Here is a 14712-nt window from a genome sequence, read left to right on the forward strand (position 1 = left end):
TCCTGGCAGTTCAAATATGACTCAGTCATTGTCCATGCTGGTGTGAATGACCTGAGACATACCTCCCTGGACTACATGAAAAGAGACATAGAGGAGCTCTCTGAGCATGTAGCCCAGGCCGGTATGACCCTGACCTTGAGTAGCATCTTACCCTCACCAAGAATGATGCCACAATATGAAGACAAGATGCTCAATTTCAACAATTGGCTTAAGTATTGGTGTCATTCAAAGGGGATCCAATGCCTTTCAGCCTGGGATGACATGCTCGACAAGCCACGATTCTTCGCTAGGGACGGCTTGCACCTATCACCCCTGGGCTTTCGGATATTGGCAAAGACTCTTGCTACCCCCATAGTGCCTTTTTTAGGCAAGGCTCAAAAGACAAACCCACCTCCATAGGTATCGCAAGGAATAAGAAACTAAGAGTAGTGCTACTCAACGCCAGAAGTTTAAACCTCAAGATGCATGCACTCGAAACTCTCCATAGCATGGAGAACATCAATATCTGTGCAGTAACAGAAACCTGGTTCAAGGCTCCCGAGAGCACCCCAGCACTACCAGGTTATACCTCATACCATGCTTTTCGGCCCCAAAACTTGGACCAAACCACAAAAGGAGGGGGAGTATCGATATTCGTCAGACACCCACACCTCCAGGTTGGTGGCACAGCACGAAGCATCAGAGACTATCCATGTGCAACTAACAGTGGGTAAAACTGCCTTCCAGCTTCTAGACTGCTACAGACCACCCTCCCAAACCCAGGAACTCCACTCGGCCTTCCTGAGAACACTGGAAAATATGAAGGTCTCTCCAAACACCATTATATTGGGCGACTTCAACTACCCAGACATAGACTGGGAGCATTACTCTAGCTCCAACACCCTAGCCCAAAGGTTCCTAGAATTTATAAACTCGAATGCTATGGAACAACTTGTTACCACTCCCACAAGAGGGGAAAACATACTGGACCTGATCATCACCAATCACCAACATGGGGACTCTATGCTCCAGACCAGAAGTGTATCCCTCACTGGTAAGGTCAGACCATAAACTAATCTTACTGGATATTCACATCCCGACCCCACCCCCTTCCCAGAAAACCTCAGTGAAAAACTTCTCTAAAGCAAATTTCACACTCCTCAAAACCGAGGTGGAATCCTTCAAAGCCCCCGGGCCTGTGGAAAATACGGCCCAGACCGCAGAATGCTTTATAAACACATTCTACGAACACCTTCAGGAATGCATGGATCATGCAATCCCAAATAAAACCAAGACCCAGTCCTCCAAAGGCAGACGTCCTGTCTGGTGGACCCCAGCCATAAACAAACTATACAATAGAAGGAGAAAGCTACTACGTATTGGAGCAAAATCCCAAAAAGGGAAGGCATCTCTGATCAGTATTAGCAAAAAACTACGGGCACTCATAAAATCGTCTAAGGCCGGCTTTGAGAGAAACATTGCACAGGACACTAAGGATAATCACAAGGCTTTCTTTAGTTATGTTAGGACCCGGGGTGGGAATTCCCAGATATGCTCAGAATTAGTCCAAAATGACAAGAAATACACCGAACCCACAGACATTGCCAGCATCCTAGCTAACAGGTTCAGCGCAAGCTCCCCCCCCCCCCCTCTCCACCAAAAGGGCAAATATCTATCCCAGCAGAGTGCTGCCCCCCTGACATCTCAGATGCTCAGGTAAGAGCCGCCCTCTCCAAAGCGAAAAACACAGCATCAATGGGACCAGACGGTGTCCCGGGCTGCGTCCTACATGAACTCCAAGAAGAGCTAAACCCAAACATAAAACTACTGTTCAATCTCAGCCTTACTACAGGATATGTACCCAAAGAGTGGCGTACAGCAACGGTGGTCCTTCTCCACAAGGGTGGTGCCTCAACGGATCCTGGAAACTATCGCCCCATAAGCCTGACTAGCTTGGTCTGCAAAGCTATGGAAAGGATCATCATGGACCTTATAAATAAAGATATTGGGGACCTACAGACACTGGATCCTACCCAGTTCGGCTTTGTTAAGGGCAGATCCTGCCTCTTAAACCTGGTCGATTTCTTTGAAACACTCACCAAGGCCATTGACGAGGGGAAGGTGGTCCACACAGCCTACCTGGACCTCGCAAAAGCCTTCGATACAATACCCCACTCGGGCATTATAGATAAGCTCACCAGCTTAAATATAAACCCCTATGTCACTAGATGGGTTGCAAACTGGCTCAAGGACAGAACCCACATGGTTAGAATTGCTGGAGCCATGTCAGACTCCAAAGCATTTACAAGTGGCGTCCCACAAGGCTCAGTCCTGGGACCTCTCTTGTTCGGTATATATTTGTCAGAGGTACAGGCCAACACGGAAGGACTGTGGCTGACCAAGTTCGCAGATGACTGCAAACTGGGAGCCATAATCGACTCTCCAGCCGACACAAGCATCCTCCAAAAGGGCCTCATAGAAACAGACAATTGGTGCCAGAGCCATGGCCTCAAGCTAAACGCCAAAAAGTGTATAGTCATCACCTTTGGCAAAAACAAAGTGCCCACAAATTACCACATAAGTGGTAATCCATTAAGTACGGAAGAAGTAATTAGGGACCTGGGAACCCAAGTTGATAGCAATCTCTCATTTGACAACCACGTGGCCAAAGTGGTTAGAAAAACATTTTATATAGCCCACCTAATCATGAAGGGATTCACATCTAGATCAAGGGAGGTCATCGTGCCTCTTTACTCATCCCTCATCAGGCCCATAATTGAGTACAATGCCCCTTTTGGGATGTACCTTACCAGACACCTGCAGCAACTGGAAGGACCCCAAAAGTACCTCACCAAGAGGATGAAAGGGCTCAAACAGATGCCATATGCTGCCCGGTTAAAGAAACTCCAGCTCTACTCAGTGGCATACCGCCTGCTCAGAGGTGATCTGTGCCTGACGTATAAAGCCATGTCCAACCCAGAATTAATGGACATGCTGTGCCTCAGAAAATCCAAATCCCATCGAGCTACGCGCTCGAGAGACTTGAACCTCAGCACTGAAATAAATAGGACATGCTGGAGGGACAGATTCATAACCCAGAGGCTCCCTTCACTCTGGAATAAAATCCCAGTCCAGGTTAGGCAGAGTCCCTCATTTCCTCTCTTCAAGAGGAATCTTGATGAGTGGATGGGGGATCGTAGGTTTACCCTGGGTATCACTTCTGTGTCACTGTTAGCCAGAGGCACAGTATAGTAACCTCAAAAAAGGGCATAGCAAAATTAATTTAAAATGGGTGGCGAAAGCCAAACACACTGTGGCTAGGCTTATAAATGCCCTAGGGCAGATAGCCTAGTATGAACCTATGAACCTATTAAGCATTTCTTTTTGTATCTACTATGTTTATTGCTAATTTTGGTATTTTATTTTTTTATTTGCTTATTTTCTTTATTTGCTTATTTTCTTTCGAGGGGCACATTGTCCCACAAAAGTCAACAAATGTGCATGAGAAATTATTACCCCTGAAGATATTCACTTTCATGGTCTTCTGTTGAAGTTTCATGGTGTATTAAATTCTGAATACTAAAATGTTTTGCAGAAGACTGTTAAGGTGGGTTAGAAACTTAAAGGCCTTTTTTTAGCTATAGTCATATTGTCCACCTTGGGTTCTGAAAGATCCTCCAGACTTGCACCAAAGTCAGCTTCCCTTAAGAAGGAGCGTAAAACTAAATGAATAGAGAAGCCAGGAGGCAGCTTCTAGTTTTTTGCATACTTTATTGAATAACTCAAATTCCATCACACATGGTGCTGTTCAGTTTACAGTAAACTATTCTCATATTCCATCCATTGTTTTCTTATTTTTATACACTTTAAAAACATGTCTTCAGTCTAAACCCTTGGATGTTTACAGACATTAGCCACCAGTTATCACTGAAAATGACATCAAGTTTGTTTTCTTTTTTGTTTTCAACATCAAGATTTGCAATCCGTCCCTATCTAATCCTTGTTACTAGATGCTTATAACAGCTATACCAACTACTGTTTGCAAATATTGTGCAATTCCTCATCCTAATTACCTAATTTTTTTGTGTCCAACAGTAATTCTTTATCCTTCCAGAGTCCCCACTTTTTGATTAGAACTGCCTTCCTTCCTTTGTGTCTCCTATTCTTAAGTGCTGTGTCTATTACATTATCATGTGATCGGATGTTATCAGTTTTCATTCTATCCTTAATCTATGGGGTCGGATCCATTCCCTCGGCTCTGACTTGGCCATTACAGTACCTCATGGTAACCAAAAAACACTCTAGCTTCTTCCTTACCCATAATGCACCCTTCCTAAGTACCTCAGATCTCGTTTGCCGCTGTTTGCATTAGACGTGATGACCAGTTACTCTCAAGCAAATAAGTGTATTTAACTAAATTTAATACTTCTTTTTTCTTCTAAATAATGTTTTGGGTTTCTCTGTTTATCTTTCTAAGTTTAGCTTCTGTCCCTTACCCTAGTGGCTGCTTTCTTGCTGATATTTTGTTTTCTTTTTTGTACGAAAGTACCTCTGAATACTATCATTAGTATTCCTTCATTTAGTGTATTCCCGTTACTATTGTTGGTATCCTCCCTCACACTATTTTCCTTTTCTGTTTTTAACTAAAAAAAAAAAGCTTTCTATTCTTATTCTTTTTGCTTAACTTGTTCTGTGCTTCTCGGTATGGCAGAACAAGGGCTGGCTGGCTTCAAAAAGTGTGGTAGAAAAATGCCTTAGTCTGATTCACATACATTGTGTGTGTATTGTTTGGGACCCCACCATCTCCAGGAAGATTGCTCGATATGCCCACGCATTCAACCTTAGAGCTCTGGTTGAAATCAAAAATAAATTGATTCTTAAGGGTCTACTTCTCTCAGCATTCAGTGAGGCATTATCAAAGGGTCTACTTCTATCAGCATTCAGTGAGGCATTATCTGGAGCTTCCCCCCTCTGATAAACAAAAAAGGTGAAATCAACATCATCTAGCCGTTCCACTTCTTCCTCAGAAACTTCCAAAAAATCAAAGAAGAGGCTTCTTTCTGCTGCAACTTCTCCATCATATCTGTCAGTTAAAAACCCAGGCTTTTGGATCCTATAACCTCCTCGGATCTGAAAATCAGGACAGGAAAACACATGAATCCATCCACTTCTTTGGATCTGACTTTGAACAAGTCTAAACCTTCACTGGATCAGACAGCAACTGATTTGATTTCAAGGCTAGATGCTTTACTAAGGAACCGATACTCGCCATCACTTGACCCAGTTCCATTAAGAGTGTCTTCTCCCTTTCTGGAAAGACCAAAGGCACCTTCTCTGATGTCTACCTGTTCTTCTAGGAGTTTGACTGAAGAGGATTTGGAGAGACTGGTGAGAAAAATTCTCTGGGCGCAGAGTATGCCAGGGGTTTCCTTGGCTCCTACCCCTTCGGGTCAGAAGTTCTGTACATTGACTAGCCCTCCTTTACATCCTCCAGAAGAAGCTTCAGAGTTCTTGGATCTGAGCCATACAGCTCCATCGGTTTCGGATTTGAAGATAACTCTATCATCGGCTCGGTATTTTGCTGCGATTTCTTTGATTGTCAGAACCTGAGATCTCGTGGAGCCGTAGCTGCCTAGTCAGCTCCGAGGTGTTGGGATCGACTCCGAAGTTTTCGGAGCTATCCCTGCACCTTGAGGCTTTGGGTGGGATTAGCTCAGCTCCGACTTCTGCCTCAGGAGGATTATCCTCACAGCAGGGAAGGACTAGGATCCAGAGTCCTGTCCCTCTCGGGGGAGGTCAGCCTTTGAGGTTTTGGAGAGGGCCATGTCTTCTTCAGCAGCTCAGACCGTCCCTATCTCCTTGGATCTTCATCCCCCAACCTTCTCATCTCTGCGTACAGCCTCAACCTTTTTCTCTACAGGAACAGAGAGTACCAAAACCCCAGGCTTCTCAGCAGGATATTCCTATTTCTTCTGATACCTCCCCGGAGCATCCCACTGAGGAGGCCAGTAAGAAGAAGTTGTGCAAGAGGAAGCAGTTGGATTCCTCAGAAGAATCCGTCACTAAAGACACAGACCTCGATGAGGGCAAAGGGTCCCCAAGGTCACTGCCTGACGAAAATTCTAAAACAGAAAGGTGATTGGAAGCACAACAGTCCTTTGTCTGAGGAGTCCTTGTACCTGGAGGCTTTTGGTACCTGCCTGTCTACCTCTGGTTGGCTGCACCCACTGACAAGCTCATTGAGTTGATCTCTTGGTGGGCATGTAAAGTCCCAGACACCATGTAGTTGATCCCTTGGAGACTATTTTGATTTTGGACAAAAGGTGTGCCTGTGGATGCTATGGTCATGGCAGCGGTCACGAAGGAGGAACTAGCTTAGGAAAGTTCCTCTATCCATCACCCCAGAAAGGAGTCTCGGGCAATGGATAGGTTCGGGAAGCATGTCTATACTTCAGTGACCTTCTCCTTACAGTCCCTGAACTGCTTGGCACACTTCACTAGGTTACAGAGGGATCTCATTAAAGAACTTTCAGATACCCTCTCAGGATCCGTTTCTAAAATATGAGCCCCTGTTAATTCCCAGTTGGCTACCCTCCAGTCTATTTCTAACTTTTCCATGAGGTTTATTTCACATGTAGCTGAAGGAATGAGCAGAGCATCAGGTTCAGGCATTACCATGAAGAAGCACACCTGAATATACTTCTGTGACTTTGTGGAGCCCTTCAAGTCTACATTCATCAATGCTTCCCTTGATGGCACATTCTTACTCTGCCCTAAAGTAAGAGACAATTGTCCAGGTGTGAGAAAGATGGGAGGACCCTATCTGTACTGGGCGTACATTTCTACACTCCACAGAGATCCTTCTCCAGGAATCCGCGAAGCAGTGGGAAAAATGTGGCTCAGAAAATCCCAAGGGTCTTTTCAAGACTCATGTGGAAGTAGTTTCCCCAGGGGCAGAAGGGGGAACTTCAATGGTAGACGCCATTCTCACGGGATAGGAGGCCTGCAAAACCAGGGGTCCAGAGAAACTTTCTTTGGCAGACTCTTCCAGCTGTCCTGAATGGAGGTCTGATTGCCCTTCTCTGGAGGCAATCTAGGGGGGGGGGGGGCAACTTTCCCTGCACCAGAGAGACTGGCTGGAAATAACATCGGGTACTTGGGTGCAGAGGATCATTTCCAGAGGATTATATTTTTTCCCTTCCTCCTCTCCAGTGCAGAAAAATCCTCAATGTTCCACCCAGTCAGTGGAAAAAAAAAACTATTCGGATAAAAAAGCTGCTAGAAAAACGAATCATCCAAGAGGTCCCACTGGACCAGAGAGGATTCGGAACTTACTCAAGATCCTTTTTAGTGCCAAAGAAAACAGGAGACTGGAGACCAATCTTGGATCTCAACAACGTGAACAAATTGGTTTGAAACAAGTTCCAGATGATCATGGCTCAGTCCATTCTTCCGTTTCAGAAGGACGACGACTGGATGTGCTCTGTAGACCTTCAGGATGTGTATTATTACATACAGATGAAAAAACAATCTAGGAAGTACTTAGGCTTCCAGCTGGGGGCCAACCATTATCAGTTCAGAGTACTGCCCTTAGGTCTCGCTGCAGCCCCCCAAGGTGTTTACCAAATGCACGACAGTAGTAGCCACTCACTTGACTGCATGAATTCTAGGTGTTTTGTATCTAGATGATTGGCTCATTTCCTCCTAGACCAGGCATCAACTACTGAAGGCAAGAAATGACATTCTCCAGATGTGTTTACATCTAGGGATATCTATAAACTATGAGAAATCCTATCTAGAACCCACTGAAAGTTTAAACTTTATAGGAGCAATTCTCAACACAAAAGAAACGATAGCCTCACTCCCCCCTTCAAGAGTGGAGACAGTCTGATCGCAGGTCACATAAATAATCTGCAGCAACAGGATCTCCGCACGGCTGGTTCTTCATACATGGCAGCAGCAGTAACGCTAGTCCCGTTGGCCAGATTTCACATGAGAATTCTGCAGTGGATGTTATCAGCCCAATGGTCTATCTTTCAACAACCAATGTTGACTCAAAGATCACCAGTATTTGTAAAAAAAAAAAAAAAAAAAATCTCAAATGGTGGATTCAATCAGATCAGATACTACAAGGTCGTCTGTTCGTCTCCCCATCCCAAGGCCACAGTGACCACGGACAATTCCCAGCTAGGGTGGAGGGGCCATTTTCTGGGCAAAGCAGTCCAAGGCACTTGGTCCTTCACAGAGGCCAGCTTGCATATCTATGTCCTAGAGATGAGAGCAATGCTCTTAGCGTTGCAGGCTATCCAAGATGCTCTTCCCTTAGGAATGATTGCAATTCAGACAACATGTCAGTAGTCTGGTATATCAAGAAACAATGAGGAACCAGAATCTACCCGTGTGTCGAGAAACTCTGAGTGTGGCAATGGGCGATTTCATCCAACCACTTTCTCGTAGCATTACATATTCTGGGGAAGCCCAGTGTCATAGCAGACAAATTTGAGCAAGTGCATTCTTCTACCCCACAAATGGTCTGTCAATTAGAATGTGACGGAAAGAATTTTCAGTCAATGGGGTCAGCCTTGCTGCGATCTTTTGCCATCCCCTAAACAAGTGCAGCAACTACTTTATCCTTATCTCCCCGAGTGGGGAGTCCCTGAGGGATGCTCTTCTTCATAACTGGCCATCCATTCTCCTTTACGCCTTTTGCCCAACTCCATTAATCCCAAAGTTCTCCAGAAAGCAGCCAGGTTGAAGAGCAAAAGTAATTCTCATTGCACCATATTGGCATCTACAGATTTGGTTCCCCTTCCTCTGGCCTCACTCACTTCAACCATGGATCCTGGATCCAACTACAGACCTCCTGTCTCACCTGATGGGTATGATTCACCCAGACATACCCAATCTCAGGCTGACTGCCTGGCTTCTCCAATTCCATTAATAGCCAGATAACCTATGCTCTCCTCTCCAGTCTGACACATACTCCCTGTCTTCTGATAAACTATCTGCACGTAAGCTATACTCCAGTAAATGGAAAAGATTCATTTATTGGGCACTACAGAATAACATTTATCCCTTCTCTGCTTGTATTCATGATATTGTTAATTTTTTTAGCCCAACTTTCCAAAGAAGAGTCGCCTTCTTCGACTATTAAAGTCCAACTAGCAGCAATATCAGCAGCAATATCCAATTTTTATATTGGTGTCCAAGGTTCTTCAGTTGCTTCACATAAACTATGCAAAGCTTTTTTTTGAGAGGAACTCTCCTTTCAAAGGCCCCTTATAAAGACCTTACTTCCCCTTGTGACCTAAATTTGGAGCTGTAAGCTATTATACACCCCCCTCTTTTGAACCAGCAGCTAAGTGCAATCTCAAATTCCTTTCTTGGAAGACTGTTTTCTTGGTAGCCATAACCTCTGCAAGAAAAATTTCAGAAATTCAAGCCTCGTCTTCCAAACCACCATATTTGATTTTTCACAAAGACAGTGTATCTTTCCGTACTAATCCATCCTTTTTACCAAAAGTGGTATCGGAGACAAATATCCGTCAGTACATCAGTTTACCAGCATTTTTTTTTTTTTGCAATATTTGAGAACAAAGGTGAATACTTGTTGCATTTATTAGATGTTCACAGACAATTGTGTTTTTACTTTAATAGAACCAAAGATATCTGGAAATCTGACCAATTATTTTTTATCTTCTCAGATGTTAAATTGGGTAAACCAGTCACCAAAGTAACCTTGTCCAGATGGCTCATCAGCAGTATTTCTTTCATTTATGATCGTTTGGGCAAGGCCTTACCAAAACCTTTATGAGCTCATTCTACTAGAGCAATAGCAGATTCATCTGTCTTCCAGTCTAGACCCTCTGTGGATGACATTTGTGCAGCAGCAACTTGGGTTACCCCCATACATTTGTTACCCATTACAGATTGGATCTGGTTTCCAGAGGGGTAAGAGTATCATTCGGTTCAGTGGTGCTGAGGAACATCCTTCCTTGACTCCATTCAGGAGCTAAGGTAACTGGGGATTCAGTCCCATAGGTTGAGGATAGAATAAAAATTGACATCAGATAAGTTATGTACATTCCATCTGTGTTGTCCGTTTTCATTCTTCCTCAACTCCCCACCCACCAGCCCCCCTATCTATGAACCCCTAGAAAAGCAAGTATTCTTAGGCTAGCATTTAACTTGTACTGAGCTTGATATAGTCTCTTTGGATCCTTCTGATATTTTATTTTACTTCTAAACCTCAAAATGCACTCTCTCGAGGCACTCATAAAAATGGAGAACATTGATATCTGTGCAGTAACTGAGACCTGGTTCAAGGCTCCAGAGAGCACCCCTGCAGTACCAGGCTACAGCTCTTACCACACTTTTCGGCCACCAAACCAGGACCGAAACACTAAAGGTGTCCATATTCACACCACCAGGCTAGTTGCCCAACACAATGCGTCTGAAATTCTCCAGGTGCAACTAACACTAGGTAAGACTGCAATCCAAATTGTAGCTTGCTACAGATCCCCCACCATGCTCCAAGATTCTCACTACACATTTCTAAACATGCTGGAAATATTAAGATACAACCAAACAACTTAATACTGGGTGATTTCAACTACCCTGCCATTAACTGGGAAAACTACTCGTGTACTAACACCTTTGCCCAACAGTTCTTGGAATTCATAAATTGCAATGCATTGGATCAGCTAATCCATAGTCCCACCAGGGACTCCAGTATCTTAGACCTGGTCACTACCAGCATGGGAAATCAATGCTCCACACCTATGGTCACCCCCTCATTGGTCAGGTCTGACCATAAGCTAATCACCCTTGACATCCACATCCCTCCCCCACCCCCCAGTAAGGAAACCTCCGGAAAAAAATTCTCCAAAGCCAACTTCATGCTACTCAAGTTAGAAGTGACAAACTTCATAACACCAATGCAGATCGGAACTGAAAGTTCCAACTGCTGAATCCTACACTAAGGCACTGTGCAAGCGCATCCACTTGTGTATGAATTGTGCCATCCCAAATAGAACCAACATGCTCTCTTCTAAAAAAGAAAGCCAATATGGTGTTCCTCGGCCATAAACAACAAAAGGAAGAAACTGTTGCAGAAAAGAGGAAAACCCCAGGATGCAAAAAACTCCCTTACCAGCCTCAGTGAGAAGCTGAGATCCCTCCTAAAATCCTCCAAAGCTAGTTACGAAAATAAAATTGCCAAAGATTCCAAAGATGACTATAAGGCATTCTATAGCTATGTCAAGAATCTTAAATGGCAATGGTCCAATCTGCTCTGAGCTACAACAGAATGGCATTAAATATACTGATCCCAAGTAGATTGGCAATATCCTGGCAGATCAGTTCAGTGCCAACTTCACCCCCCTCTCACCCTCTAAAGGGCCCATCTCAATACCAAAAGATTGCAAATTCTGGTAATAATGGCCACACAGGTAAAAAACGCACTCTCCAAAGCTAAGAACACAGCATCCATGGGACCAGATGACATCCCGGGCTGTGTACTACATGAACTACAAAATGAACTGGCACCTCACCTAAGTGTCATGTTTAATCATAGCCTCACCTCAGGCTTTGTGCCCACTGAGTGGTGCACAGCTACAGTTATACCACTCCACAAGGGGGGGATCCACCTTGGATCCTGGGAACTACAGCCCCATCAGTCTGACGAGCCTGATGTACAAGGCCATTGAACGTATTATCATGGAACTTATAAACAAAGACATTGGCAACCTTCAAACACTGGACCCCACCCAATTTGTATTCGTGAAGGGCTGATCTTGTCTCCTGAACCTGATTGACTTCTTCGAATCGTCTCCAGAGCTGTGGACGAGGGTAAGGCGGTCCACACAGCCTATCTGGACCTCGCCAAGGCCTTCGACACCATCCCCCACTCTGGAATCGTATATAAACTTTCTAAGCTGGGCATTAATCCCTACGTCACTTGATGGGTTGCCAACTGGCTTATTGACAGAACCCACACTGTAAAAGTAGCAGACTCCAAATTCAGCTCCAGACGAGTGACAAGTGGAGTACCTTAGGGTTCAGTTCTGGGACCGCTCTTGTTTGGTATCTACTTCTCTGAAGTACAGGCCAACACAAAAGGGACTCTGACCAACAAAGTTTGCAGATGACTGTAAACTGGGAGCCATTATTGAATCCCCAAATGATGTGGATATTCTACAAAAGGGTCTTACAGAAACAGATGCTTGGTGCCAGAGCCATGGGCTCAAGCTCAATACCAAGAAATGTATAGTTATCCCATTTGGGAAAAAACATATACCCATGAATTACCACATAGGTGGCAGTACACTAAACACCGAAAGTGTGATAAGAGACTTAGGGACACAGGTGGACAGTGGTCTCACCTTCGATAACCACATTGCCAGAACAGTCAGGAGGAAATCCTTCTATGTGGCACACCTCATCACTAAGGGCTTTTCATCCAGAAAAAAGGTAATTTTCCCACTGTACTCATCCCTCATTAAACCCATTATAGAAAACAACGCCCCGTTTGGTATGTACCTCTCAAGATGTCTGCAACAACTGGAAAGGCCGTATAAATACCTCACTAAAAGAATCACAGGCTTAAAGCAGATGCCCTATGCTGACCATCTAAAAAAATTCCAGCTATACTCTGTCGCATATTGTCTACTCAGAGGCGATCACTGCATAACATACAAGGCCATGTCAACCCCAGAGCTGTTGGACATGCTACACTTAAAGAAATCCCAATCCCTCAGAGCCACACGCTCCAGGGATCTAAACCTTATCACAATGAACAAAACATGCTGGAGGGATAGGTTCCTGACCCAGAGACTCCCCATACTCTGGAATAGACTGCCCATACATGTCAAGCAGAGAGCGCCTCTTTGGCTGTCTTCAAAAGGAACCTTGACAATTGGATGGGAGATGGGAAATTCACCCCGGGGATCACATCAGTCACCCTGTTGGACAGGGGTCCAGGGAAGTAAATTATTGTGGGAAGAAATAGCCAGGGAAATGTTCATCGTGTTACCCTGCTGCAGTCATCACACTTGGGTTATCCTGAAGTCAGGCGGTCCCGCAGTCGGACGGAATTCGAAAGTCTTGGCCCGATGTTGGTTGCTGTCGCCTCATCTCTGACAGTTAATTCTTTCAGAGCTATTTCAATTCTTATTATAACACAGCTAGACAGAGGATGATGCTGATGCACTCTCAGTAAAAATGTCACTGAATGAAAAACAAGCATTGTGTACTTTATATACTTTATGATATATGGAAAGTCCCTGTAATGCAATGCTCATGTTATTTTGGATGCAAACGTCATGCAAAGCTAATTTAAACATCATGCAAAGCTCATGTTATTTTTCTCATTTCTGTTTTGACAAAATCATGTTATTTTTAAGATAAAACTGTCCCTGTGGTTCCAACGTCTCCTTTTTTCATTGCTAAAATCTATTTTCAATATAAAAAAGTCCATGTGATGCAATTGTCTCTTTCCAAAGTGATGATATGCAAAAATCATATTATTTTTGAGAAGCAACAGTCCATGTGATACGAAAGTCATTGCTGAAGTGTTATTTTTGATATGGAAAGTTTTCCTGTAATGTAGCTGTCTCTTTCTGTTGCTAATATGCAAAAGTTCATGTTATTTTAGATGAAGCAGTCTCTGTAATGTAAAAACAATGATACTTCCTTATTTTATAAACAGGACGCCATAAGCCCACAGCTATATGTTATTAATATCTATGCTAGACATTTCTAATATATCAACAGGTAACTGTTCTTACAAAGCAAACTATATTATTTTGAAAACTTGCTGTTCAGCCTTGCATATTTTTCTGTTCTGCACACACAGTATTTTTGGGAAAAGCATTTTAATTTACACAATATCTATCAATTCCCACTTTTTTTATTTAAGGTCCATGAAATTGTAAAACAGTTTACAAAACGATATGCTCTTCAGTACTTTGCATCAATCTCGCCACTGCTCCATACAAGTCCCTTGCATTTATTTCTATTTCGTCATACACTGTATCAGAATTTACAAAACAATATGATCTTCAGTTCCTTGCATCTCTCTATCCACTGCTACATACGAGTCCCTTGCATTTATTTCTATTTCTTCATGCACTGTACACTGTTAACAGATGTAACTTGATTAATGCTTTTATTAACACAGATTTTAACACACATACAAACTGCTGTGATTAAGCAGATAATGACAATAAGAACAATTAATGCAGTAATTATAGTACCCCACCATCCTGAGAATAATCCACTTAGCCAATCTGACCATTCTGTACTCCATGTTTTTCTAATTTTTGAGGAAACTTCTGCAATCCCCTCTAGATGTTGATGTATAGATTCTGATTTATCAGGAATATAAGTACAGCACTCAGTTTGAATTAAAGCACAAACACCCCCCTGGCTAGCAAGTAGGTAATCGAGAGCCATTCTGTTCTGGAGGACCATTGCCCTCATTGCTACCATCTCCTCTGTTATATCTGAGATAGCCCCATATGTTGCATTTGCTAAGACTTCCATTAGCTTTGCAACCTTTCTTAGTTCCCATATTGCTTTGGCAGAGCCATACCAGGGAAAGATTCCAGCCCCTGAGATAAGTCCATCCCCTAAGTCCAGCTATTTTAAGTCTTCTCCAAGCTTGGAGAAACTATCATGAACTTCCCTTTTCCTTCTGTGATTTCTAACCTTTTCATTTGGTGTAATGTATGA

General features: G+C 43.5%; 1 protein-coding gene across 1 annotated transcript in view; it reads left to right on the forward strand.

Moving 5' to 3' along the window:
* Positions 1-14712, forward strand: part of RFC4 (replication factor C subunit 4) — a 1279614-nt gene that overhangs the window by 731155 nt on the left and 533747 nt on the right. The gene's annotated exons all lie outside the window — the stretch shown is intronic.

This window comes from Protopterus annectens, chromosome 4.part1 (genome assembly GCF_019279795.1).
Source record: "Protopterus annectens isolate FY-2018-M chromosome 4.part1, PAN1.0, whole genome shotgun sequence".
In the NCBI taxonomy this organism is placed as follows: Eukaryota; Metazoa; Chordata; order Ceratodontiformes; family Protopteridae; genus Protopterus; species Protopterus annectens.